This window comes from Ambystoma mexicanum, chromosome 5p (genome assembly GCF_040938575.1).
Source record: "Ambystoma mexicanum isolate Mex_15411 chromosome 5p, UKY_AmexF1_1, whole genome shotgun sequence".
NCBI lineage: Eukaryota > Metazoa > Chordata > Amphibia > Caudata > Ambystomatidae > Ambystoma > Ambystoma mexicanum.
The window spans coordinates 741,779,154-741,804,082 of record NC_090930.1 but is presented as its reverse complement, the minus strand read 5'-3'; the positions used below and the strand labels follow the sequence as shown (position 1 = coordinate 741,804,082).

At 39.4% G+C, this 24,929-nt stretch overlaps 20 non-coding genes across 20 annotated transcripts; 10 read left to right on the top strand and 10 right to left on the bottom strand.

The window, feature by feature from the left end:
* Window positions 1–1,221: 1,221 nt before the first annotated feature.
* Window positions 1,222–1,293, top strand: TRNAQ-CUG (transfer RNA glutamine (anticodon CUG)). The gene has a single exon. It is a non-coding gene; the product is annotated as a tRNA-Gln (tRNA).
* A 913-nt stretch (window positions 1,294–2,206) lies between these two features.
* Window positions 2,207–2,278, bottom strand: TRNAQ-UUG (transfer RNA glutamine (anticodon UUG)). The gene has a single exon. It is a non-coding gene; the product is annotated as a tRNA-Gln (tRNA).
* A 259-nt stretch (window positions 2,279–2,537) lies between these two features.
* Window positions 2,538–2,609, top strand: TRNAQ-CUG (transfer RNA glutamine (anticodon CUG)). The gene has a single exon. It is a non-coding gene; the product is annotated as a tRNA-Gln (tRNA).
* An 881-nt stretch (window positions 2,610–3,490) lies between these two features.
* On the bottom strand, window positions 3,491–3,562 carry TRNAQ-UUG (transfer RNA glutamine (anticodon UUG)). Its single transcript has one exon. It is a non-coding gene; the product is annotated as a tRNA-Gln (tRNA).
* Window positions 3,563–5,918: 2,356 nt separating this feature from the next.
* TRNAQ-CUG (transfer RNA glutamine (anticodon CUG)) lies at window positions 5,919–5,990 on the top strand. Its single transcript has one exon. It is a non-coding gene; the product is annotated as a tRNA-Gln (tRNA).
* A 913-nt stretch (window positions 5,991–6,903) lies between these two features.
* On the bottom strand, window positions 6,904–6,975 carry TRNAQ-UUG (transfer RNA glutamine (anticodon UUG)). The gene has a single exon. It is a non-coding gene; the product is annotated as a tRNA-Gln (tRNA).
* A 259-nt stretch (window positions 6,976–7,234) lies between these two features.
* TRNAQ-CUG (transfer RNA glutamine (anticodon CUG)) lies at window positions 7,235–7,306 on the top strand. The gene has a single exon. It is a non-coding gene; the product is annotated as a tRNA-Gln (tRNA).
* Window positions 7,307–8,187: 881 nt separating this feature from the next.
* TRNAQ-UUG (transfer RNA glutamine (anticodon UUG)) lies at window positions 8,188–8,259 on the bottom strand. Its single transcript has one exon. It is a non-coding gene; the product is annotated as a tRNA-Gln (tRNA).
* Window positions 8,260–11,600: 3,341 nt separating this feature from the next.
* TRNAQ-UUG (transfer RNA glutamine (anticodon UUG)) lies at window positions 11,601–11,672 on the bottom strand. Its single transcript has one exon. It is a non-coding gene; the product is annotated as a tRNA-Gln (tRNA).
* A 259-nt stretch (window positions 11,673–11,931) lies between these two features.
* TRNAQ-CUG (transfer RNA glutamine (anticodon CUG)) lies at window positions 11,932–12,003 on the top strand. Its single transcript has one exon. It is a non-coding gene; the product is annotated as a tRNA-Gln (tRNA).
* Window positions 12,004–12,884: 881 nt separating this feature from the next.
* TRNAQ-UUG (transfer RNA glutamine (anticodon UUG)) lies at window positions 12,885–12,956 on the bottom strand. The gene has a single exon. It is a non-coding gene; the product is annotated as a tRNA-Gln (tRNA).
* A 2,357-nt stretch (window positions 12,957–15,313) lies between these two features.
* TRNAQ-CUG (transfer RNA glutamine (anticodon CUG)) lies at window positions 15,314–15,385 on the top strand. The gene has a single exon. It is a non-coding gene; the product is annotated as a tRNA-Gln (tRNA).
* Window positions 15,386–16,299: 914 nt separating this feature from the next.
* On the bottom strand, window positions 16,300–16,371 carry TRNAQ-UUG (transfer RNA glutamine (anticodon UUG)). Its single transcript has one exon. It is a non-coding gene; the product is annotated as a tRNA-Gln (tRNA).
* Window positions 16,372–16,630: 259 nt separating this feature from the next.
* Window positions 16,631–16,702, top strand: TRNAQ-CUG (transfer RNA glutamine (anticodon CUG)). The gene has a single exon. It is a non-coding gene; the product is annotated as a tRNA-Gln (tRNA).
* An 881-nt stretch (window positions 16,703–17,583) lies between these two features.
* Window positions 17,584–17,655, bottom strand: TRNAQ-UUG (transfer RNA glutamine (anticodon UUG)). Its single transcript has one exon. It is a non-coding gene; the product is annotated as a tRNA-Gln (tRNA).
* Window positions 17,656–20,007: 2,352 nt separating this feature from the next.
* On the top strand, window positions 20,008–20,079 carry TRNAQ-CUG (transfer RNA glutamine (anticodon CUG)). The gene has a single exon. It is a non-coding gene; the product is annotated as a tRNA-Gln (tRNA).
* A 913-nt stretch (window positions 20,080–20,992) lies between these two features.
* Window positions 20,993–21,064, bottom strand: TRNAQ-UUG (transfer RNA glutamine (anticodon UUG)). Its single transcript has one exon. It is a non-coding gene; the product is annotated as a tRNA-Gln (tRNA).
* A 259-nt stretch (window positions 21,065–21,323) lies between these two features.
* TRNAQ-CUG (transfer RNA glutamine (anticodon CUG)) lies at window positions 21,324–21,395 on the top strand. Its single transcript has one exon. It is a non-coding gene; the product is annotated as a tRNA-Gln (tRNA).
* An 881-nt stretch (window positions 21,396–22,276) lies between these two features.
* TRNAQ-UUG (transfer RNA glutamine (anticodon UUG)) lies at window positions 22,277–22,348 on the bottom strand. The gene has a single exon. It is a non-coding gene; the product is annotated as a tRNA-Gln (tRNA).
* A 2,357-nt stretch (window positions 22,349–24,705) lies between these two features.
* Window positions 24,706–24,777, top strand: TRNAQ-CUG (transfer RNA glutamine (anticodon CUG)). Its single transcript has one exon. It is a non-coding gene; the product is annotated as a tRNA-Gln (tRNA).
* Window positions 24,778–24,929: the final 152 nt, after the last annotated feature.

Here is a 24,929-nt window from a genome sequence, read left to right as displayed (position 1 = left end):
CACCAAGAAACATCCACACATAGATCCCTGCGAACCTCAAAAATGTACAGGAAACCCTGTCCAGCGCTTTGCTCCCAGAGGAGATAAGGTTGAAAAACCACCCTATGTTAAAAGTGTCCATAATCCATGCCAGCTGCCCTGTCTATAGGCCTAGGGGCATGAGTGGAAGGGTTTAACCTGCCTGGGTTCTTGGGCATGGTTTCATCATGCCTCAGTTTACAATGGCACTCTGCCACTTTGTCAGGCTTTAAAGAAGCCTGACTCCTGCAGAGCAAAAGATCTGATTATTTCCTTACATGTTTTGTACGTAAGAATGCGGATGGTGCTCTGAGCCTCCTATGGTGGTTATTAAGCATGGTATACATACCATAGCATGTAACTGTGCCTACAAATGGAACATTTTGTTCATTTATTAGGGAGTTGTGAAAATGGCAAAATCAAATTGCCATTACTGACACAGACCAGCTGCCGCTGTCCGGACATTTCGTCGAAAGACATTTGGTCGAAAGACATTTGGTCGACGTAATTTGGTCGAAAGCCAAATGGTCGATTTTTTTATTTATTTATATATATATTTTTTAGGTTGTAGTTTACGGAAAAAAGGGGGTTTTAGAAAAAAAGGGGGTTGGGGGGACCCCCCAAACCCCCCCCCCAAAAAAAATGTGAAAATAAAAAACAAAGCAATTCGACCATTTGGTTTTCGACCAAATGGTTTCGACCAATTGTCCTGTCGACAAATTTTTTTCGACGAAATGTCTGGCAACCCAGCTGCCGACTGTTGCTATTGACAGGAGTTCCAGGTGTATAAACTGAGGAGATCACCAGTTCAATTACCTGTGAACGCATTTTGAAGCTCATTCACAACCAGTTCATGCCCGTTCTCTCCATTTTGGCTTTCTGGCTGGCCGAGGGGCCCTTCAGTAATGTTCTTTTCTAGCCATTACACCATGGGCCCCTTGCTGGTGCAACCTGACAGAGTTGTAACAGAAATGAGAATCGAGATCTCATGCATCATTTTAACAAACTCATATTCCTAGCCCACGGATATTATGCAAATGTGGAACTGTTTAGTTGGTTGTTGCGCAATAGCAAACTCTTTGCTTTACAGCTCATTTGGATAGGATTCTTCCTCTGGAGGCATAAGATAAAAGAATATTGCATACATTCTCTAAAAGGCTCTTTTTTTGCTGCAATGACGTTCATCATGTCACTAAGTATGTAGGTTCCATGGTGTAATGGTTAGCACTCTGGACTCTGAATCCAGCGATCCGAATTCAAATCTCGGTGGGACCTTGGGAATTACTGTGTTTGTTTTCCTCTCAGTGTCTTGTTTTAATAGCACTGACGCTGCTGTGTCGCCCACTTTCATAGCATTATTCCCTGGGTGCATTTGAAAAAAGAAAGATTTTCCATGGATGACGCTCTTTAGCCACAATGAAACCCACCACTTTCTGTGGTGTGAAAGACCCATGGTGTAATGGTAGCACCCTGGAGGTTGAATCCAATAATTTGCATTCAAATCTCTGTAAGAGTTTACCATCAGTCAAACCTTTCCCTTATGGTTTATTGTGGATGCCTTCTTTGAAGAAAGGTATGATCCAACTAAAGTAAGTACATTCACGAATGGGCCCTTGGTCGGTACAAACAGTATTTATACACCTCAGGCCTTTTGTGAATTAAGAAAAGTGTGTTCTTCGTTCTATTTTTCATCTCAAACTGATACCTTCATTTTACAAACATGTAAAGGCTGTTAAGACGCTTGATTAATATCACTGATTCTGAATATGGTCGCTTTTCATAGGATTAACCCTTTAACAATTTTGAAAGAGAATGGCGATACAATAGAGCTGCTTTTCCCAAAATGGTATTATTAATGTTGTTGCTGCATCTTCAAGTAAAAAGAGAATCAATTGGGTCACAGATTGAGCATGTTTCTTAACATTGAGTTAAGTTTGAAAATTTCAAATCTTTTATGTATGTTTCCGATGCAGATCTGGCCATCGACTCAGAATGACCTCACTGTTCATACATTTAAAAAAAATGCATAAAGGTTAAGGTGCTAGGCACAAAAGTGGATTTTTATGAAAAGTTATGCCAGAGAGTGAGAGCGAAAATGAATACCCTACACCACTAACCTTATGAATATTACTATCTTTGGCCTATAATTTAAGACAACAAGGAGACAAAGTGTGTTAGAGCAAGAGAGAGGTTCCACCGAGACTTGAACTCGGATCGCTGGATTCAAAGTCCAAAGTGCTAACCATTACACCATGGAACCCTTGTTGAGCAGAGCTTCATAAGGGCAATGAGAATATAGGGCACAGTCAAGATTTTTACTGACCTATAGTAACCGTTTACTGATATTATATCGAAGCAGCACTGTTGCTGTTGGATGCTGTGCAATCGCAAAGTATTGGCTTCATGTCTCATTTGGATCAAATTCTTCCTCTGGAGTCTAATGATATAGGAATATTACATATTTTCTCTGATGTGCTCTGTTTTTCCAGAATGAAGTGCATCATGCTACTGAATATGTGGGTTCCATGGTGTAATGGTTAGCACTCTGGACTCTGAATCCAGCGATCCGAGTTCAAGTCTCGGTGGGACCTTGGGGCTGCTTCTCTTTTAGAGTTGCCTTTCATTTGCAGATAGATATAACAGCAATAACTTTGCTTTACAGCCCACTTTGATGGCAGTCTTCTTTGACCAAAGAATATTAATAGTTTCTGGGGATGACTCTCTTTTGCCACAAAGAAACTGCCCACTCTCATATCTCCAAAGCTCCAAGGTATAATGGCTATTAAACTGGCTTTTGATCTCAGCGATTTGCATTGAAAGCCCAGGAGGCCCCTAAAATCAGTTGAATTGTTTCCTGATAATTTAGAGTTTATTTCTTCTTTCGAGAAAGGTGTGATCCAAATAAAGTAAGTACATTTAAACAAGGGCACTTGATCAGTAAATGCACTACTTTCTAGAACTCATAACTCTTGTAAGTTATAAAAAGTTTGCTCTCCATACAGTTTGTCAACTCAAAGAATTACATTTTTTACACATTTAATAAGACCATCAAATTGCTTGAAACATAGGAATGATTGTGAAAGTGAATATGATTCACCAAAATAATTCTATAACATTTTTTAATGTTAATAAAATAGGGCTTTTTCCAATCTTTTCACATCAATGTTGTTTCTGCATGTTCCAGTGAGCAGAGAATCTACTGCACATAGTGTGTACATTTTTCTTTTCATAGAGTTAAGGTTGGACATTATTCATCTGTGGAAAATGTTTCTGAGAGATATCTGGGTGCCCACTCTGATTGACCTTAGGGATTGTACATTAACGATATGTAGTTGCATCACTGTATTGGTATCAGGCACCAAAGTGCATTTAAATGTAATGTCGTGCAGAGAGAGTCGACTGAACTTCTGAATATTAACTCTGTTGAATTGTAATTTGAGAAATTAGAAAATGGAGTGTAAGAGCAAGATAACAGTCCCACCGAGACTTGAACTCGGATCGTTGGATTCAAAGTCCAAAGTGCTAACCATTACACCATGGAACCCTTGCAAGATGCACCTGAGAGCGTTGAATCAGAAATGGCAATATAGAGCACATTTACAATTTTTACAGATTCATAGTCCCAATTGACTGATATCATACAAACACAGCGATGTTGTCGATTGACGTTGTGCTATAGCAATCTCTGTGCTTTATAGAGCATGTAGATCAAATTCTTCCTCTTGAGGCATATGATTAAGCAATATTAAATATTGTTTCTGACTGCCTCTGTTTTGGCATAATGAAGTTCAGCATTTGCGGAAGTATTTAGGTTCCATGGTCTAATGGTTAGTAGGCTGGACTCTGAATTTAGTAATCTGACATGTTATAGCTATATTTTGTTTTCCTTTGGGTGTATTGTCATTTTATGCACATAGATTTCCTAGCAGTGGCTGTGATGAATAGTTCAATTTGATAGCAGCTTCCTTTTGAGAATTTGAAAAAAAAAGAATTAAATAGTCTCTCTGGATGACTCTGCTTTGATTTCTATGTGCACATCCCTTTTGCGTTTCAGAGGGATTGACCAACATACACAACAGTGCCTGGAAGACCTCTTCCTCCCATGGCATGTAAAGCTAACCTCTCTCCTACCGTGTGTTTTTTTACTTTTTAACTTCCCCTTCCGAGTCATGATCATGTAACTGAATTTACATTTTTAGATTTTAACTGCAGTAGTTGCTTGTTTTTCATTTTTATTTTTTGTGTACGCATACATCCCTTTTTGTGGGGAGGGGGGAGTGATGTCTGTTTACTTATATTAGCTAATATAGGTCATTTTATGTCCGCTTACAATATGTGTCAGGATTTTTTATGTCGTTTCCAATCAATGTCTAATATCAAGTGGTTTGCAGCAGTCATACAAAGGCACGTAACACCCCCAAAACACCTACATAAGTTAGAAATACTCCGGAAGAGTACTCAGTTTATGAAAAGGCGGTGAATCCCAAATAGAACTGTACATGTAAGCTAGCAAGCAGACTGTGCACCCCTGTTTGGAACTATGACCTGTGTGTTGCCCTCTATTAACAGAACAATGTAACTGCAGCCCATGTCACATAAAATAGAAAGTAGAGATTATGCAAATTAACTCCCAGAAGAGCCTGGTGTCACCCCAAAAGGTGTCATGCTTTTCACACCAAGAAACATCCACACATAGATCCCTGCGAACCTCAAAAACGTACAGGAAACCCTGTCCAGCGCTTTGCTCCCAGAGGAGATAAGGTTGAAAAACCACCCTATGTTAAAAGTGTCCATAATCCATGCCAGCTGCCCTGTCTAGTTCGGGGCCTAGGGGCATGAGTGGAAGGGTTTAACCTTCCTGGGTTCTTGGGCATGGTTTCATCATGCCTCAGTTTACAATGGCACTCTGCCACTTTGTCAGGCTTTAAAGAAGCCTGACTCCTGCAGAGCAAAAGATCTGATTATTTCCTTACATGTTTTGTACGTAAGAATGCGGATGGTGCTCTGAGCCTCCTATGGTGGTTATTAAGCATGGTATACATACCATAGCATGTAACTGTGCCTACAAATGGAACATTTTGTTCATTTATTAGGGAGTTGTGAAAATGGCAAAATCAAATTGCCATTACTGACACAGACCAGCTGCCGCTGTCCGGACATTTCGTCGAAAGACATTTCGTCGAAAGACATTTGGTCGACGTAATTTGGTCGAAAGCCAAATGGTCGATTTTTTTATTTATTTATATATATATTTTTTAGGTTGTAGTTTAGGGAAAAAAAGGGGTTTTTAGAAAAAAAGGGGGTTGGGGGGACCCCCCCAAACCCCCCCCCCAAAAAAAAAGTGAAAATAAAAAACAAAGCAATTCGACCATTTGGTTTTCGACCAAATGGTTTCGACCAATTGTCCTGTCGACAAATTTTTTTCGACGAAATGTCTGGCAACCCAGCTGCCGACTGTTGCTATTGACAGGAGTTCCAGGTGTATAAACTGAGGAGATCACCAGTTCAATTACCTGTGAACGCATTTTGAAGCTCATTCACAACCAGTTCATGCCCGTTCTCTCCATTTTGGCTTTCTGGCTGGCCGAGGGGCCCTTCAGTAATGTTCTTTGCTAACCATTACACCATGGGCCCCTTGCTGGTGCAACCTGACAGAGTTGTAACAGAAATGAGAATCGAGATCTCATGCATCATTTTAACAAACTCATATTCCTAGCCCACGGATATTATGCAAATGTGGAACTGTTTAGTTGGTTGTTGCGCAATAGCAAACTCTTTGCTTTACAGCTCATTTGGATAGGATTCTTCCTCTGGAGGCATAAGATAAAAGAATATTGCATACATTCTCTAAAAGGCTCTTTTTTTGCTGCAATGACGTTCATCATGTCACTAAGTATGTAGGTTCCATGGTGTAATGGTTAGCACTCTGGACTCTGAATCCAGCGATCCGAGTTCAAATCTTGGTGGGACCTTGGGAATTACTGTGTTTGTTTTCCTCTCAGTGTCTTGTTTTAATAGCAATGACGCTGCTGTGTCGCCCACTTTCATAGCATTATTCCCTGGGTGCATTTGAAAAAAGAAAGATTTTCCATGGATGACGCTCTTTAGCCACAATGAAACCCACCACTTTCTGTGGTGTGAAAGACCTATGGTGTAATGGTAGCACCCTGGAGGTTGAATCCAATAATTTGCATTCAAATCTCTGTAAGAGTTTACCATCAGTCGAACCTTTCCCTTATCGTTTATTGTGGATGTCTTCTTTGAAGAAAGGTATGATCCAACTAAAGTAAGTACATTCACGAATGGGCCTTTGGTCGGTACAAACAGTATTTATACACCTCAGGCCTTTTGTGAATTAAGAAAAGTGTGTTCTTCGTTCTATTTTTCATCTCAAACTGATACCTTCATTTTACAAACATGTAAAGACTGTTAAGACGCTTGATTAATATCATTGATTCTGAATGTGGTCGCTTTTCATAGGATTAACCCTTTAACAATTTTGAAAGAGAATGGCGATACAATAGAGCTGCTTTTCCCAAAATGGTATTATTAATGTTGTTGCTGCATCTTCAAGTAAAAAGAGAATCCATTGGGTCACAGATTGAGCATGTTTCTTAACATTGAGTTAAGTTTGAAAATTTCAAATCTTTTATGTATGTTTCCGATGCAGATCTGCCCATCGACTCAGAATGACCTCACTGTTCATACATTTAAAAAAAATGCATAAAGGTTAAGGTGCTAGGCACAAAAGTGGATTTTTATGAAAAGTTATGCCAGAGAGTGAGAGCGAAAATGAATACCCTACACCACTAACCTTATGAATATTACTATCTTTGGCCTATAATTTAAGACAACAAGGAGACAAAGTGTGTTAGAGCAAGAGAGAGGTTCCACCGAGACTTGAACTCGGATCGCTGGATTCAAAGTCCAAAGTGCTAACCATTACACCATGGAACCCTTGTTGAGCAGAGCTTCATAAGGGCAATGAGAATATATGGCACAGTCAAGATTTTTACTGACCTATAGTAACCGTTTACTGATATTATATCGAAGCAGCACTGTTGCTGTTGGATGCTGTGCAATCGCAAAGTATTGGCTTCATGTCTCATTTGGATCAAATTCTTCCTCTGGAGTCTAATGATATAGGAATATTACATATTTTCTCTGATGTGCTCTGTTTTTCCAGAATGAAGTGCATCATGCTACTGAATATGTGGGTTCCATGGTGTAATGGTTAGCACTCTGGACTCTGAATCCAGCGATCCGAGTTCAAGTCTCGGTGGGACCTTGGGGCTGCTTCTCTTTTAGAGTTGCCTTTCATTTGCAGATAGATATAACAGCAATAGCTTTGCTTTACAGCCCACTTTGATGGCAGTCTTCTTTGACCAAAGAATATTAATAGTTTCTGGGGATGACTCTCTTTTGCCACAAAGAAACTGCCCACTCTCATATCTCCAAAGCTCCAAGGTATAATGGCTATTAAACTGGCTTTTGATCTCAGCGATTTGCATTGAAAGCCCAGGAGGCCCCTAAAATCAGTTGGTTTGTTTCCTGATAATTTAGAGTTTATTTCTTCTTTCGAGAAAGGTGTGATCCAAATAAAGTAAGTACATTTAAACAAGGGCACTTGATCAGTAAATGCACTACTTTCTAGAACTCATAACTCTTGTAAGTTATAAAAAGTTTGCTCTCCATACAGTTTGTCAACTCAAAGAATTACATTTTTTACACATTTAATAAGACCATCAAATTGCTTGAAACATAGGAATGATTGTGAAAGTGAATATGATTCACCAAAATAATTGTATAACATTTTTTAATGTTAATAAAATAGAGCTTTTTCCAATCTTTTCACATCAATGTTGTTTCTGCATGTTCCAGTGAGCAGAGAATCTACTGCACATAGTGTGTACATTTTTCTTTTCATAGAGTTAAGGTTGGACATTATTCATCTGTGGAAAATGTTTCTGAGAGATATCTGGGTGCCCACTCTGATTGACCTTAGGGATTGTACATTAACGATATGTAGTTGCATCACTGTATTGGTATCAGGCACCAAAGTGCATTTAAATGTAATGTCGTGCAGAGAGAGTCGACTGAACTTCTGAATATTAACTCTGTTGAATTGTAATTTGAGAAATTAGAAAATGGAGTGTAAGAGCAAGATAACGGTCCGACCGAGACTTGAACTCGGATCGTTGGATTCAAAGTCCAAAGTGCTAACCATTACACCATGGAACCCTTGCAAGATGCACCTGAGAGCGTTGAATCAGAAATGGCAATATAGAGCACATTTACAATTTTTACAGATTCATAGTCCCAATTGACTGATATCATACAAACACAGCGATGTTGTCGATTGACGTTGTGCTATAGCAATCTCTGTGCTTTATAGAGCATGTAGATCAAATTCTTCCTCTTGAGGCATATGATTAAGCAATATTAAATATTGTTTCTGACTGCCTCTGTTTTGGCATAATGAAGTTCAGCATTTGCGGAAGTATTTAGGTTCCATGGTCTAATGGTTAGTAGGCTGGACTCTGAATTTAGTAATCTGACATGTTATAGCTATATTTTGTTTTCCTTTGGGTGTATTGTCATTTTATGCACATAGATTTCCTAGCAGTGGCTGTGATGAATAGTTCAATTTGATAGCAGCTTCCTTTTGAGAATTTGAAAAAAAAAGAATTAAATAGTCTCTCTGGATGACTCTGCTTTGATTTCTATGTGCACATCCCTTTTGCGTTTCAGAGGGATTGACCAACATACACAACAGTGCCTGGAAGACCTCTTCCTCCCATGGCATGTAAAGCTAACCTCTCTCCTACCGTGTGTTTTTTTACTTTTTAACTTCCCCTTCCGAGTCATGATCATGTAACTGAATTTACATTTTTAGATTTTAACTGCAGTAGTTGCTTGTTTTTCATTTTTATTTTTTGTGTACGCATACATCCCTTTTTGTGGGGAGGGGGGAGTGATGTCTGTTTACTTATATTAGCTAATATAGGTCATTTTATGTCCGCTTACAATATGTGTCAGGATTTTTTATGTCGTTTCCAATCAATGTCTAATATCAAGTGGTTTGCAGCAGTCATACAAAGGCACGTAACACCCCCAAAACACCTACATAAGTTAGAAATACTCCGGAAGAGTACTCAGTTTATGAAAAGGCGGTGAATCCCAAATAGAACTGTAAATGTAAGCTAGCAAGCAGACTGTGCACCCCTGTTTGGAACTATGACCTGTGTGTTGCCCTCTATTAACAGAACAATGTAACTGCAGCCCATGTCACATAAAATAGAAAGTAGAGATTATGCAAATTAACTCCCAGAAGAGCCTGGTGTCACCCCAAAAGGTGTCATGCTTTTCACACCAAGAAACATCCACACATAGATCCCTGCGAACCTCAAAAACGTACAGGAAACCCTGTCCAGCGCTTTGCTCCCAGAGGAGATAAGGTTGAAAAACCACCCTATGTTAAAAGTGTCCATAATCCATGCCAGCTGCCCTGTCTAGTTCGGGGCCTAGGGGCATGAGTGGAAGGGTTTAACCTTCCTGGGTTCTTGGGCATGGTTTCATCATGCCTCAGTTTACAATGGCACTCTGCCACTTTGTCAGGCTTTAAAGAAGCCTGACTCCTGCAGAGCAAAAGATCTGATTATTTCCTTACATGTTTTGTACGTAAGAATGCGGATGGTGCTCTGAGCCTCCTATGGTGGTTATTAAGCATGGTATACATACCATAGCATGTAACTGTGCCTACAAATGGAACATTTTGTTCATTTATTAGGGAGTTGTGAAAATGGCAAAATCAAATTGCCATTACTGACACAGACCAGCTGCCGCTGTCCGGACATTTCGTCGAAAGACATTTCGTCGAAAGACATTTGGTCGACGTAATTTGGTCGAAAGCCAAATGGTCGATTTTTTTATTTATTTATATATATATTTTTTAGGTTGTAGTTTAGGGAAAAAAGGGGTTTTTAGAAAAAAAGGGGGTTGGGGGGACCCCCCCAAACCCCCCCCCCAAAAAAAAATGTGAAAATAAAAAACAAAGCAATTCGACCATTTGGTTTTCGACCAAATGGTTTCGACCAATTGTCCTGTCGACAAATTTTTTTCGACGAAATGTCTGGCAACCCAGCTGCCGACTGTTGCTATTGACAGGAGTTCCAGGTGTATAAACTGAGGAGATCACCAGTTCAATTACCTGTGAACGCATTTTGAAGCTCATTCACAACCAGTTCATGCCCGTTCTCTCCATTTTGGCTTTCTGGCTGGCCGAGGGGCCCTTCAGTAATGTTCTTTGCTAACCATTACACCATGGGCCCCTTGCTGGTGCAACCTGACAGAGTTGTAACAGAAATGAGAATCGAGATCTCATGCATCATTTTAACAAACTCATATTCCTAGCCCACGGATATTATGCAAATGTGGAACTGTTTAGTTGGTTGTTGCGCAATAGCAAACTCTTTGCTTTACAGCTCATTTGGATAGGATTCTTCCTCTGGAGGCATAAGATAAAAGAATATTGCCTACATTCTCTAAAAGGCTCTTTTTTTGCTGCAATGACGTTCATCATGTCACTAAGTATGTAGGTTCCATGGTGTAATGGTTAGCACTCTGGACTCTAAATCCAGCGATCCGAGTTCAAATCTTGGTGGGACCTTGGGAATTACTGTGTTTGTTTTCCTCTCAGTGTCTTGTTTTAATAGCAATGACGCTGCTGTGTCGCCCACTTTCATAGCATTATTCCCTGGGTGCATTTGAAAAAAGAAAGATTTTCCATGGATGACGCTCTTTAGCCACAATGAAACCCACCACTTTCTGTGGTGTGAAAGACCTATGGTGTAATGGTAGCACCCTGGAGGTTGAATCCAATAATTTGCATTCAAATCTCTGTAAGAGTTTACCATCAGTCGAACCTTTCCCTTATCGTTTATTGTGGATGTCTTCTTTGAAGAAAGGTATGATCCAACTAAAGTAAGTACATTCACGAATGGGCCTTTGGTCGGTACAAACAGTATTTATACACCTCAGGCCTTTTGTGAATTAAGAAAAGTGTGTTCTTCGTTCTATTTTTCATCTCAAACTGATACCTTCATTTTACAAACATGTAAAGACTGTTAAGACGCTTGATTAATATCATTGATTCTGAATGTGGTCGCTTTTTATAGGATTAACCCTTTAACAATTTTGAAAGAGAATGGCGATACAATAGAGCTGCTTTTCCCAAAATGGTATTATTAATGTTGTTGCTGCATCTTCAAGTAAAAAGAGAATCCATTGGGTCACAGATTGAGCATGTTTCTTAACATTGAGTTAAGTTTGAAAATTTCAAATCTTTTATGTATGTTTCCGATGCAGATCTGCCCATCGACTCAGAATGACCTCACTGTTCATACATTTAAAAAAAATGCATAAAGGTTAAGGTGCTAGGCACAAAAGTGGATTTTTATGAAAAGTTATGCCAGAGAGTGAGAGCGAAAATGAATACCCTACACCACTAACCTTATGAATATTACTATCTTTGGCCTATAATTTAAGACAACAAGGAGACAAAGTGTGTTAGAGCAAGAGAGAGGTTCCACCGAGACTTGAACTCGGATCGCTGGATTCAAAGTCCAAAGTGCTAACCATTACACCATGGAACCCTTGTTGAGCAGAGCTTCATAAGGGCAATGAGAATATATGGCACAGTCAAGATTTTTACTGACCTATAGTAACCGTTTACTGATATTATATCGAAGCAGCACTGTTGCTGTTGGATGCTGTGCAATCGCAAAGTATTGGCTTCATGTCTCATTTGGATCAAATTCTTCCTCTGGAGTCTAATGATATAGGAATATTACATATTTTCTCTGATGTGCTCTGTTTTTCCAGAATGAAGTGCATCATGCTACTGAATATGTGGGTTCCATGGTGTAATGGTTAGCACTCTGGACTCTGAATCCAGCGATCCGAGTTCAAGTCTCGGTGGGACCTTGGGGCTGCTTCTCTTTTAGAGTTGCCTTTCATTTGCAGATAGATATAACAGCAATAGCTTTGCTTTACAGCCCACTTTGATGGCAGTCTTCTTTGACCAAAGAATATTAATAGTTTCTGGGGATGACTCTCTTTTGCCACAAAGAAACTGCCCACTCTCATATCTCCAAAGCTCCAAGGTATAATGGCTATTAAACTGGCTTTTGATCTCAGCGATTTGCATTGAAAGCCCAGGAGGCCCCTAAAATCAGTTGGTTTGTTTCCTGATAATTTAGAGTTTATTTCTTCTTTCGAGAAAGGTGTGATCCAAATAAAGTAAGTACATTTAAACAAGGGCACTTGATCAGTAAATGCACTACTTTCTAGAACTCATAACTCTTGTAAGTTATAAAAAGTTTGCTCTCCATACAGTTTGTCAACTCAAAGAATTACATTTTTTACACATTTAATAAGACCATCAAATTGCTTGAAACATAGGAATGATTGTGAAAGTGAATATGATTCACCAAAATAATTGTATAACATTTTTTAATGTTAATAAAATAGAGCTTTTTCCAATCTTTTCACATCAATGTTGTTTCTGCATGTTCCAGTGAGCAGAGAATCTACTGCACATAGTGTGTACATTTTTCTTTTCATAGAGTTAAGGTTGGACATTATTCATCTGTGGAAAATGTTTCTGAGAGATATCTGGGTGCCCACTCTGATTGACCTTAGGGATTGTACATTAACGATATGTAGTTGCATCACTGTATTGGTATCAGGCACCAAAGTGCATTTAAATGTAATGTCGTGCAGAGAGAGTCGACTGAACTTCTGAATATTAACTCTGTTGAATTGTAATTTGAGAAATTAGAAAATGGAGTGTAAGAGCAAGATAACGGTCCGACCGAGACTTGAACTCGGATCGTTGGATTCAAAGTCCAAAGTGCTAACCATTACACCATGGAACCCTTGCAAGATGCACCTGAGAGCGTTGAATCAGAAATGGCAATATAGAGCACATTTACAATTTTTACAGATTCATAGTCCCAATTGACTGATATCATACAAACACAGCGATGTTGTCGATTGACGTTGTGCTATAGCAATCTCTGTGCTTTATAGAGCATGTAGATCAAATTCTTCCTCTTGAGGCATATGATTAAGCAATATTAAATATTGTTTCTGACTGCCTCTGTTTTGGCATAATGAAGTTCAGCATTTGCGGAAGTATTTAGGTTCCATGGTCTAATGGTTAGTAGGCTGGACTCTGAATTTAGTAATCTGACATGTTATAGCTATATTTTGTTTTCCTTTGGGTGTATTGTCATTTTATGCACATAGATTTCCTAGCAGTGGCTGTGATGAATAGTTCAATTTGATAGCAGCTTCCTTTTGAGAATTTGAAAAAAAAAGAATTAAATAGTCTCTCTGGATGACTCTGCTTTGATTCCTATGTGCACATCCCTGTTGCGTTTCAGAGGGATTGACCAACATACACAACAGTGCTTGGAAGACCTCTTCCTCCCTCATGGCATGTAAAGCTAACCTCTCTCCTACCGTGTGTTTTTTTACTTTTTAACTTCCCCTTCCGAGTCATGATCATGTAACTGAATTTACATTTTTAGATTTTAACTGCAGTAGTTGCTTGTTTTTCATTTTTATTTTTTGTGTACGCATACATTCCTTTTTGTGGGGAGGGGGGAGTGATGTCTGTTTACTTATATTAGCTAATATAGGTCATTTTATGTCCGCTTACAATATGTGTCAGGATTTTTTATGTCGTTTCCAATCAATGTCTAATATCAAGTGGTTTGCAGAGGTCATACAAAGGCACGTAACACCCCCAAAACACCTACATAAGTTAGAAATACTCCGGAAGAGTACTCAGTTTATGAAAAGGCGGTGAATCCCAAATAGAACTGTAAATGTAAGCTAGCAAGCAGACCGTGCACCCCTGTTTGGAACTATGACCTGTGTGTTGCCCTCTATTAACAGAACAATGTAACTGCAGCCCATGTCACATAAAATAGAAAGTAGAGATTATGCAAATTAACTCCCAGAAGAGCCTGGTGTCACCCCAAAAGGTGTCATGCTTTTCACACCAAGAAACATCCACACATAGATCCCTGCGAACCTCAAAAACGTACAGGAAACCCTGTCCAGCGCTTTGCTCCCAGAGGAGATAAGGTTGAAAAACCACCCTATGTTAAAAGTGTCCATAATCCATGCCAGCTGCCCTGTCTACAGAACCTGGCCGTTCGTGGCCTAGGGGCATGAGTGGAAGGGTTTAACCTGCCTGGGTTCTTGGGCATGGTTTCATCATGCCTCAGTTTACAATGGCACTCTGCCACTTTGTCAGGCTTTAAAGAAGCCTGACTCCTGCAGAGCAAAAGATCTGATTATTTCCTTACATGTTTTGTACGTAAGAATGCGGATGGTGCTCTGAGCCTCCTATGGTGGTTATTAAGCATGGTATACATACCATAGCATGTAACTGTGCCTACAAATGGAACATTTTGTTCATTTATTAGGGAGTTGTGAAAATGGCAAAATCAAATTGCCATTACTGACACAGACCAGCTGCCGCTGTCCGGACATTTCGTCGAAAGACATTTGGTCGAAAGACATTTGGTCGACGTAATTTGGTCGAAAGCCAAATGGTCGATTTTTTAATTTATTTATATATATATTTTTTAGGTTGTAGTTTAGGGAAAAAAGGGGTTTTTGGAAAAAAAGGGGGTTGGGGGGACCCCCCAACCCCCCCCCCCCCAAAAAAAATGTGAAAATAAAAAACAAAAGCAATTCGACCATTTGGTTTTCGACCAATTGTCCTGTCGACAAATTTTTTTCGACGAAATGTCTGGCAACCCAGCTGCCGACTGTTGCTATTGACAGGAGTTCCAGGTGTATAAACTGAGGAGATCACCAGTTCAATTACCTGTGAACGTATTTTGAAGCTCATTCACAACCAGTTCATGCCCGTTCTCTCCATTTTGGCTTTCTGGCTGGCCGAGTGGCCCTTCAGTAATGTTCTTTGCTAACCATTACACCATGGGCCCCTTTCTGGTGCAACCTGACAGAGTTGTAACAGAAATGAGAATCGAGATCTCATGCATCATTTTAACAAACTCATATTCCTAGCCCACGGATATTATGCAAATGTGGAACTGTTTAGTTGGTTGTTGCGCAATAGCAAACTCTTTGCTTTACAGCTCATTTGGATAGGATTCTTCCTCTGGAGGCATAAGATAAAAGAATATTGCATACATTCTCTAAAAGGCGCTTTTTTTGCTGCAATGACGTTCATCATGTCACTAAGTATGTAGGTTCCATGGTGTAATGGTTAGCACTCTGGACTCTGAATCCAGCGATCCGAGATCAAATCTCGGTGGGACCTTGGGAATTACTGTGTTTGTTTTCCTCTCAGTGTCTTGTTTTAATAGCAATGACGCTGCAGTGTCGCCCACTTTCATAGCATTATTCCCTGGGTGCATTTGAAAAAAGAAAGATTTTCCATGGATGACGCTCTTTAGCCACAATGAAACCCACCACTTTCTGTGGTGTGAAAGACCCATGGTGTAATGGTAGCACCCTGGAGGTTGAATCCAATAATTTGCATTCAAATCTCTGTAAGAGTTTACCATCAGTCGAACCTTTCCCTTATCGTTTATTGTGGATGTCTTCTTTGAAGAAAGGTATGATCCAACTAAAGTAAGTACATTCACGAATGGGCCCTTGGTCGGTACAAACAGTATTTATACACCTCAGGCCTTTTGTGAATTAAGAAAAGTGTGTTCTTTGTTCTATTTTTCATCTCAAACTGATACCTTCATTTTACAAAAATGTAAAGACTGTTAAGACGCTTGATTAATATCATTGATTCTGAATGTGGTCGCTTTTCATAGGATTAACCCTTTAACAATTTTGAAAGAGAATGGCGATACAATAGAGCTGCTTTTCCCAAAATGGTATTATTAATGTTGTTGCTGCATCTTCAAGTAAAAAGAGAATCCATTGGGTCACAGATTGAGCATGTTTCTTAACATTGAGTTAAGTTTGAAAATTTCAAATCTTTTATGTATGTTTCCGATGCAGATCTGCCCATCGACTCAGAATGACCTCACTGTTCATACATTTAAAAAAAAATGCATAAAGGTTAAGGTGCTAGGCACAAAAGTGGATTTTTATGAAAAGTTATGCCAGAGAGTGAGAGCGAAAATGAATACCCTACACCACTAACCTTATGAATATTACTATCTTTGGCCTATAATTTAAGACAACAAGGAGACAAAGTGTGTTAGAGCAAGAGCGAGGTTCCACCGAGACTTGAACTCGGATCGCTGGATTCAAAGTCCAAAGTGCTAACCATTACACCATGGAACCCTTGTTGAGCAGAGCTTCATAAGGGCAATGAGAATATAGGGCACAGTCAAGATTTTTACTGACCTATAGTAACCGTTTACTGATATTATATCGAAGCAGCACTGTTGCTGTTGGATGCTGTGCAATCGCAAAGTATTGGCTTCATGTCTCATTTGGATCAAATTCTTCCTCTGGAGTCTAATGATATAGGAATATTACATATTTTCTCTGATGTGCTCTGTTTTTCCAGAATGAAGTGCATCATGCTACTGAATATGTGGGCTCCATGGTGTAATGGTTAGCACTCTGGACTCTGAATCCAGCGATCCGAGTTCAAGTCTTGGTGGGACCTTGGGGCTGCTTCTCTTTTAGAGTTGCCTTTCATTTGCAGATAGATATAACAGCAATAGCTTTGCTTTACAGCCCACTTTGATGGCAGTCTTCTTTGACCAAAGAATATTAATAGTTTCTGGGGATGACTCTCTTTTGCCACAAAGAAACTGCCCACTCTCATATCTCCAAAGCTCCAAGGTATAATGGCTATTAAACTGGCTTTTGATCTCAGCGATTTGCATTGAAAGCCCAGGAGGCCCCTAAAATCAGTTGAATTGTTTCCTGATAATTTAGAGTTTATTTCTTCTTTCGAGAAAGGTGTGATCCAAATAAAGTAAGTACATTTAAACAAGGGCACTTGATCAGTAAATGCACTACTTTCTAGAACTCATAACTCTTGTAAGTTATAAAAAGTTTGCTCTCCATACAGTTTGTCAACTCAAAGAATTACATTTTTTACACATTTAATAAGACCATCAAATTGCTTGAAACATAGGAATGATTGTGAAAGTGAATATGATTCACCAAAATAATTGTATAACATTTTTTAATGTTAATAAAATAGGGCTTTTTCCAATCTTTTCACATCAATGTTGTTTCTGCATGTTCCAGTGAGCAGAGAATCTACTGCACATAGTGTGTACATTTTTCTTTTCATAGAGTTAAGGTTGGACATTATTCATCTGTGGAAAATGTTTCTGAGAGATATCTGGGTGCCCACTCTGATTGACCTTAGGGATTGTACATTAACGATATGTAGTTGCATCACTGTATTGGTATCAGGCACCAAAGTGCATTTAAATGTAATGTCGTGCAGAGAGAGTCGACTGAACTTCTGAATATTAACTCTGTTGAATTGTAATTTGAGAAATTAGAAAATGGAGTGTAAGAGCAAGATAACGGTCCCACCGAGACTTGAACTCGGATCGTTGGATTCAAAGTCCGAAGTGCTAACCATTACACCATGGAACCCTTGCAAGATGCACCTGAGAGCGTTGAATCAGAAATGGCAATATAGAGCACATTTACAATTTTTACAGATTCATAGTCCCAATTGACTGATATCATACAAACACAGCGATGTTGTCGATTGACGTTGTGCTATAGCAATCTCTGTGCTTTATAGAGCATGTAGATCAAATTCTTCCTCTTGAGGCATATGATTAAGCAATATTAAATATTGTTTCTGACTGCCTCTGTTTTGGCATAATGAAGTTCAGCATTTGCGGAAGTATTTAGGTTCCATGGTCTAATGGTTAGTAGGCTGGACTCTGAATTTAGTAATCTGACATGTTATAGCTATATTTTGTTTTCCTTTGGGTGTATTGTCATTTTATGCACATAGATTTCCTAGCAGTGGCTGTGATGAATAGTTCAATTTGATAGCAGCTTCCTTTTGAGAATTTGAAAAAAAAAGAATTAAATAGTCTCTCTGGATGACTCTGCTTTGGTTTCTATGTGCACATCCCTTTTGCGTTTCAGAGGGATTGACCAACATACACAACAGTGCTTGGAAGACCTCTTCCTCCCTCATGGCATGTAAAGCTAACCTCTCTCCTACCGTGTGTTTTTTTACTTTTTAACTTCCCCTTCCGAGTCATGATCATGTAACTGAATTTACATTTTTAGATTTTAACTGCAGTAGTTGCTTGTTTTTCATTTTTATTTTTTGTGTACGCATACATCCCTTTTTGTGGGGAGGGGGGAGTGATGTCTGTTTACTTATATTAGCTAATATAGGTCATTTTATGTCCGCTTACAATATGTGTCAGGATTTTTTATGTCGTTTCCAATCAATGTCTAATATCAAGTGGTTTGCAGCAGTCATACAAAGGCACGTAACACCCCCAAAACACCTACATAAGTTAGAAATACCCCGGAAGAGTACTCAGTTTATGAAAAGGCGGTGAATCCCAAATAGAACTGTAAATGTAAGCTAGCAAGCAGACTGTGCACCCCTGTTTGGAACTATGACCTGTGTGTTGCCCTCTATTAACAGAACAATGTAACTGCAGCCCATGTCACATAAAATAGAAAGTAGAGATTATGCAAATTAATTCCCAGAAGAGCCTGGTGTCACCCCAAAAGGTGTCATGCTTTTCACACCAAGAAACATCCACACATAGATCCCTGCGAACCTCAAAAATGTACAGGAAACCCTGTCCAGCGCTTTGCTCCCAGAGGAGATAAGGTTGAAAAACCACCCTATGTTAAAAGTGTCCATAATCCATGCCAGCTGCCCTGTCTATAGGCCTAGGGGCATGAGTGGAAGGGTTTAACCTGCCTGGGTTCTTGGGCATGGTTTCATCATGCCTCAGTTTACAATGGCACTCTGCCACTTTGTCAGGCTTTAAAGAAGCCTGACTCCTGCAGAGCAAAAGATCTGATTATTTCCTTACATGTTTTGTACGTAAGAATGCGGATGGTGCTCTGAGCCTCCTATGGTGGTTATTAAGCATGGTATACATACCATAGCATGTAACTGTGCCTACAAATGGAACATTTTGTTCATTTATTAGGGAGTTGTGAAAATGGCAAAATCAAATTGCCATTACTGACACAGACCAGCTGCCGCTGTCCGGACATTTCGTCGAAAGACATTTGGTCGAAAGACATTTGGTCGACGTAATTTGGTCGAAAGCCAAATGGTCGATTTTTTTATTTATTTATATATATATTTTTTAGGTTGTAGTTTACGGAAAAAAGGGGGTTTTAGAAAAAAAGGGGGTTGGGGGGACCCCCCAAACCCCCCCCCCAAAAAAAATGTGAAAATAAAAAACAAAGCAATTCGACCATTTGGTTTTCGACCAAATGGTTTCGACCAATTGTCCTGTCGACAAATTTTTTTCGACGAAATGTCTGGCAACCCAGCTGCCGACTGTTGCTATTGACAGGAGTTCCAGGTGTATAAACTGAGGAGATCACCAGTTCAATTACCTGTGAACGCATTTTGAAGCTCATTCACAACCAGTTCATGCCCGTTCTCTCCATTTTGGCTTTCTGGCTGGCCGAGGGGCCCTTCAGTAATGTTCTTTTCTAGCCATTACACCATGGGCCCCTTGCTGGTGCAACCTGACAGAGTTGTAACAGAAATGAGAATCGAGATCTCATGCATCATTTTAACAAACTCATATTCCTAGCCCACGGATATTATGCAAATGTGGAACTGTTTAGTTGGTTGTTGCGCAATAGCAAACTCTTTGCTTTACAGCTCATTTGGATAGGATTCTTCCTCTGGAGGCATAAGATAAAAGAATATTGCATACATTCTCTAAAAGGCTCTTTTTTTGCTGCAATGACGTTCATCATGTCACTAAGTATGTAGGTTCCATGGTGTAATGGTTAGCACTCTGGACTCTGAATCCAGCGATCTGAATTCAAATCTCGGTGGGACCTTGGGAATTACTGTGTTTGTTTTCCTCTCAGTGTCTTGTTTTAATAGCACTGACGCTGCTGTGTCGCCCACTTTCATAGCATTATTCCCTGGGTGCATTTGAAAAAAGAAAGATTTTCCATGGATGACGCTCTTTAGCCACAATGAAACCCACCACTTTCTGTGGTGTGAAAGACCCATGGTGTAATGGTAGCACCCTGGAGGTTGAATCCAATAATTTGCATTCAAATCTCTGTAAGAGTTTACCATCAGTCAAACCTTTCCCTTATGGTTTATTGTGGATGTCTTCTTTGAAGAAAGGTATGATCCAACTAAAGTAAGTACATTCACGAATGGGCCCTTGGTCGGTACAAACAGTATTTATACACCTCAGGCCTTTTGTGAATTAAGAAAAGTGTGTTCTTCGTTCTATTTTTCATCTCAAACTGATACCTTCATTTTACAAACATGTAAAGGCTGTTAAGACGCTTGATTAATATCACTGATTCTGAATATGGTCGCTTTTCATAGGATTAACCCTTTAACAATTTTGAAAGAGAATGGCGATACAATAGAGCTGCTTTTCCCAAAATGGTATTATTAATGTTGTTGCTGCATCTTCAAGTAAAAAGAGAATCAATTGGGTCACAGATTGAGCATGTTTCTTAACATTGAGTTAAGTTTGAAAATTTCAAATCTTTTATGTATGTTTCCGATGCAGATCTGGCCATCGACTCAGAATGACCTCACTGTTCATACATTTAAAAAAAATGCATAAAGGTTAAGGTGCTAGGCACAAAAGTGGATTTTTATGAAAAGTTATGCCAGAGAGTGAGAGCGAAAATGAATACCCTACACCACTAACCTTATGAATATTACTATCTTTGGCCTATAATTTAAGACAACAAGGAGACAAAGTGTGTTAGAGCAAGAGAGAGGTTCCACCGAGACTTGAACTCGGATCGCTGGATTCAAAGTCCAAAGTGCTAACCATTACACCATGGAACCCTTGTTGAGCAGAGCTTCATAAGGGCAATGAGAATATAGGGCACAGTCAAGATTTTTACTGACCTATAGTAACCGTTTACTGATATTATATCGAAGCAGCACTGTTGCTGTTGGATGCTGTGCAATCGCAAAGTATTGGCTTCATGTCTCATTTGGATCAAATTCTTCCTCTGGAGTCTAATGATATAGGAATATTACATATTTTCTCTGATGTGCTCTGTTTTTCCAGAATGAAGTGCATCATGCTACTGAATATGTGGGTTCCATGGTGTAATGGTTAGCACTCTGGACTCTGAATCCAGCGATCCGAGTTCAAGTCTCGGTGGGACCTTGGGGCTGCTTCTCTTTTAGAGTTGCCTTTCATTTGCAGATAGATATAACAGCAATAACTTTGCTTTACAGCCCACTTTGATGGCAGTCTTCTTTGACCAAAGAATATTAATAGTTTCTGGGGATGACTCTCTTTTGCCACAAAGAAACTGCCCACTCTCATATCTCCAAAGCTCCAAGGTATAATGGCTATTAAACTGGCTTTTGATCTCAGCGATTTGCATTGAAAGCCCAGGAGGCCCCTAAAATCAGTTGAATTGTTTCCTGATAATTTAGAGTTTATTTCTTCTTTCGAGAAAGGTGTGATCCAAATAAAGTAAGTACATTTAAACAAGGGCACTTGATCAGTAAATGCACTACTTTCTAGAACTCATAACTCTTGTAAGTTATAAAAAGTTTGCTCTCCATACAGTTTGTCAACTCAAAGAATTACATTTTTTACACATTTAATAAGACCATCAAATTGCTTGAAACATAGGAATGATTGTGAAAGTGAATATGATTCACCAAAATAATTCTATAACATTTTTTAATGTTAATAAAATAGGGCTTTTTCCAATCTTTTCACATCAATGTTGTTTCTGCATGTTCCAGTGAGCAGAGAATCTACTGCACATAGTGTGTACATTTTTCTTTTCATAGAGTTAAGGTTGGACATTATTCATCTGTGGAAAATGTTTCTGAGAGATATCTGGGTGCCCACTCTGATTGACCTTAGGGATTGTACATTAACGATATGTAGTTGCATCACTGTATTGGTATCAGGCACCAAAGTGCATTTAAATGTAATGTCGTGCAGAGAGAGTCGACTGAACTTCTGAATATTAACTCTGTTGAATTGTAATTTGAGAAATTAGAAAATGGAGTGTAAGAGCAAGATAACAGTCCCACCGAGACTTGAACTCGGATCGTTGGATTCAAAGTCCAAAGTGCTAACCATTACACCATGGAACCCTTGCAAGATGCACCTGAGAGCGTTGAATCAGAAATGGCAATATAGAGCACATTTACAATTTTTACAGATTCATAGTCCCAATTGACTGATATCATACAAACACAGCGATGTTGTCGATTGACGTTGTGCTATAGCAATCTCTGTGCTTTATAGAGCATGTAGATCAAATTCTTCCTCTTGAGGCATATGATTAAGCAATATTAAATATTGTTTCTGACTGCCTCTGTTTTGGCATAATGAAGTTCAGCATTTGCGGAAGTATTTAGGTTCCATGGTCTAATGGTTAGTAGGCTGGACTCTGAATTTAGTAATCTGACATGTTATAGCTATATTTTGTTTTCCTTTGGGTGTATTGTCATTTTATGCACATAGATTTCCTAGCAGTGGCTGTGATGAATAGTTCAATTTGATAGCAGCTTCCTTTTGAGAATTTGAAAAAAAAAGAATTAAATAGTCTCTCTGGATGACTCTGCTTTGATTTCTATGTGCACATCCCTTTTGCGTTTCAGAGGGATTGACCAACATACACAACAGTGCCTGGAAGACCTCTTCCTCCCATGGCATGTAAAGCTAACCTCTCTCCTACCGTGTGTTTTTTTACTTTTTAACTTCCCCTTCCGAGTCATGATCATGTAACTGAATTTACATTTTTAGATTTTAACTGCAGTAGTTGCTTGTTTTTCATTTTTATTTTTTGTGTACGCATACATCCCTTTTTGTGGGGAGGGGGGAGTGATGTCTGTTTACTTATATTAGCTAATATAGGTCATTTTATGTCCGCTTACAATATGTGTCAGGATTTTTTATGTCGTTTCCAATCAATGTCTAATATCAAGTGGTTTGCAGCAGTCATACAAAGGCACGTAACACCCCCAAAACACCTACATAAGTTAGAAATACTCCGGAAGAGTACTCAGTTTATGAAAAGGCGGTGAATCCCAAATAGAACTGTACATGTAAGCTAGCAAGCAGACTGTGCACCCCTGTTTGGAACTATGACCTGTGTGTTGCCCTCTATTAACAGAACAATGTAACTGCAGCCCATGTCACATAAAATAGAAAGTAGAGATTATGCAAATTAACTCCCAGAAGAGCCTGGTGTCACCCCAAAAGGTGTCATGCTTTTCACACCAAGAAACATCCACACATAGATCCCTGCGAACCTCAAAAACGTACAGGAAACCCTGTCCAGCGCTTTGCTCCCAGAGGAGATAAGGTTGAAAAACCACCCTATGTTAAAAGTGTCCATAATCCATGCCAGCTGCCCTGTCTAGTTCGGGGCCTAGGGGCATGAGTGGAAGGGTTTAACCTTCCTGGGTTCTTGGGCATGGTTTCATCATGCCTCAGTTTACAATGGCACTCTGCCACTTTGTCAGGCTTTAAAGAAGCCTGACTCCTGCAGAGCAAAAGATCTGATTATTTCCTTACATGTTTTGTACGTAAGAATGCGGATGGTGCTCTGAGCCTCCTATGGTGGTTATTAAGCATGGTATACATACCATAGCATGTAACTGTGCCTACAAATGGAACATTTTGTTCATTTATTAGGGAGTTGTGAAAATGGCAAAATCAAATTGCCATTACTGACACAGACCAGCTGCCGCTGTCCGGACATTTCGTCGAAAGACATTTCGTCGAAAGACATTTGGTCGACGTAATTTGGTCGAAAGCCAAATGGTCGATTTTTTTATTTATTTATATATATATTTTTTAGGTTGTAGTTTAGGGAAAAAAAGGGGTTTTTAGAAAAAAAGGGGGTTGGGGGGACCCCCCCAAACCCCCCCCCCCCAAAAAAAAGTGAAAATAAAAAACAAAGCAATTCGACCATTTGGTTTTCGACCAAATGGTTTCGACCAATTGTCCTGTCGACAAATTTTTTTCGACGAAATGTCTGGCAACCCAGCTGCCGACTGTTGCTATTGACAGGAGTTCCAGGTGTATAAACTGAGGAGATCACCAGTTCAATTACCTGTGAACGCATTTTGAAGCTCATTCACAACCAGTTCATGCCCGTTCTCTCCATTTTGGCTTTCTGGCTGGCCGAGGGGCCCTTCAGTAATGTTCTTTGCTAACCATTACACCATGGGCCCCTTGCTGGTGCAACCTGACAGAGTTGTAACAGAAATGAGAATCGAGATCTCATGCATCATTTTAACAAACTCATATTCCTAGCCCACGGATATTATGCAAATGTGGAACTGTTTAGTTGGTTGTTGCGCAATAGCAAACTCTTTGCTTTACAGCTCATTTGGATAGGATTCTTCCTCTGGAGGCATAAGATAAAAGAATATTGCATACATTCTCTAAAAGGCTCTTTTTTTGCTGCAATGACGTTCATCATGTCACTAAGTATGTAGGTTCCATGGTGTAATGGTTAGCACTCTGGACTCTGAATCCAGCGATCCGAGTTCAAATCTTGGTGGGACCTTGGGAATTACTGTGTTTGTTTTCCTCTCAGTGTCTTGTTTTAATAGCAATGACGCTGCTGTGTCGCCCACTTTCATAGCATTATTCCCTGGGTGCATTTGAAAAAAGAAAGATTTTCCATGGATGACGCTCTTTAGCCACAATGAAACCCAC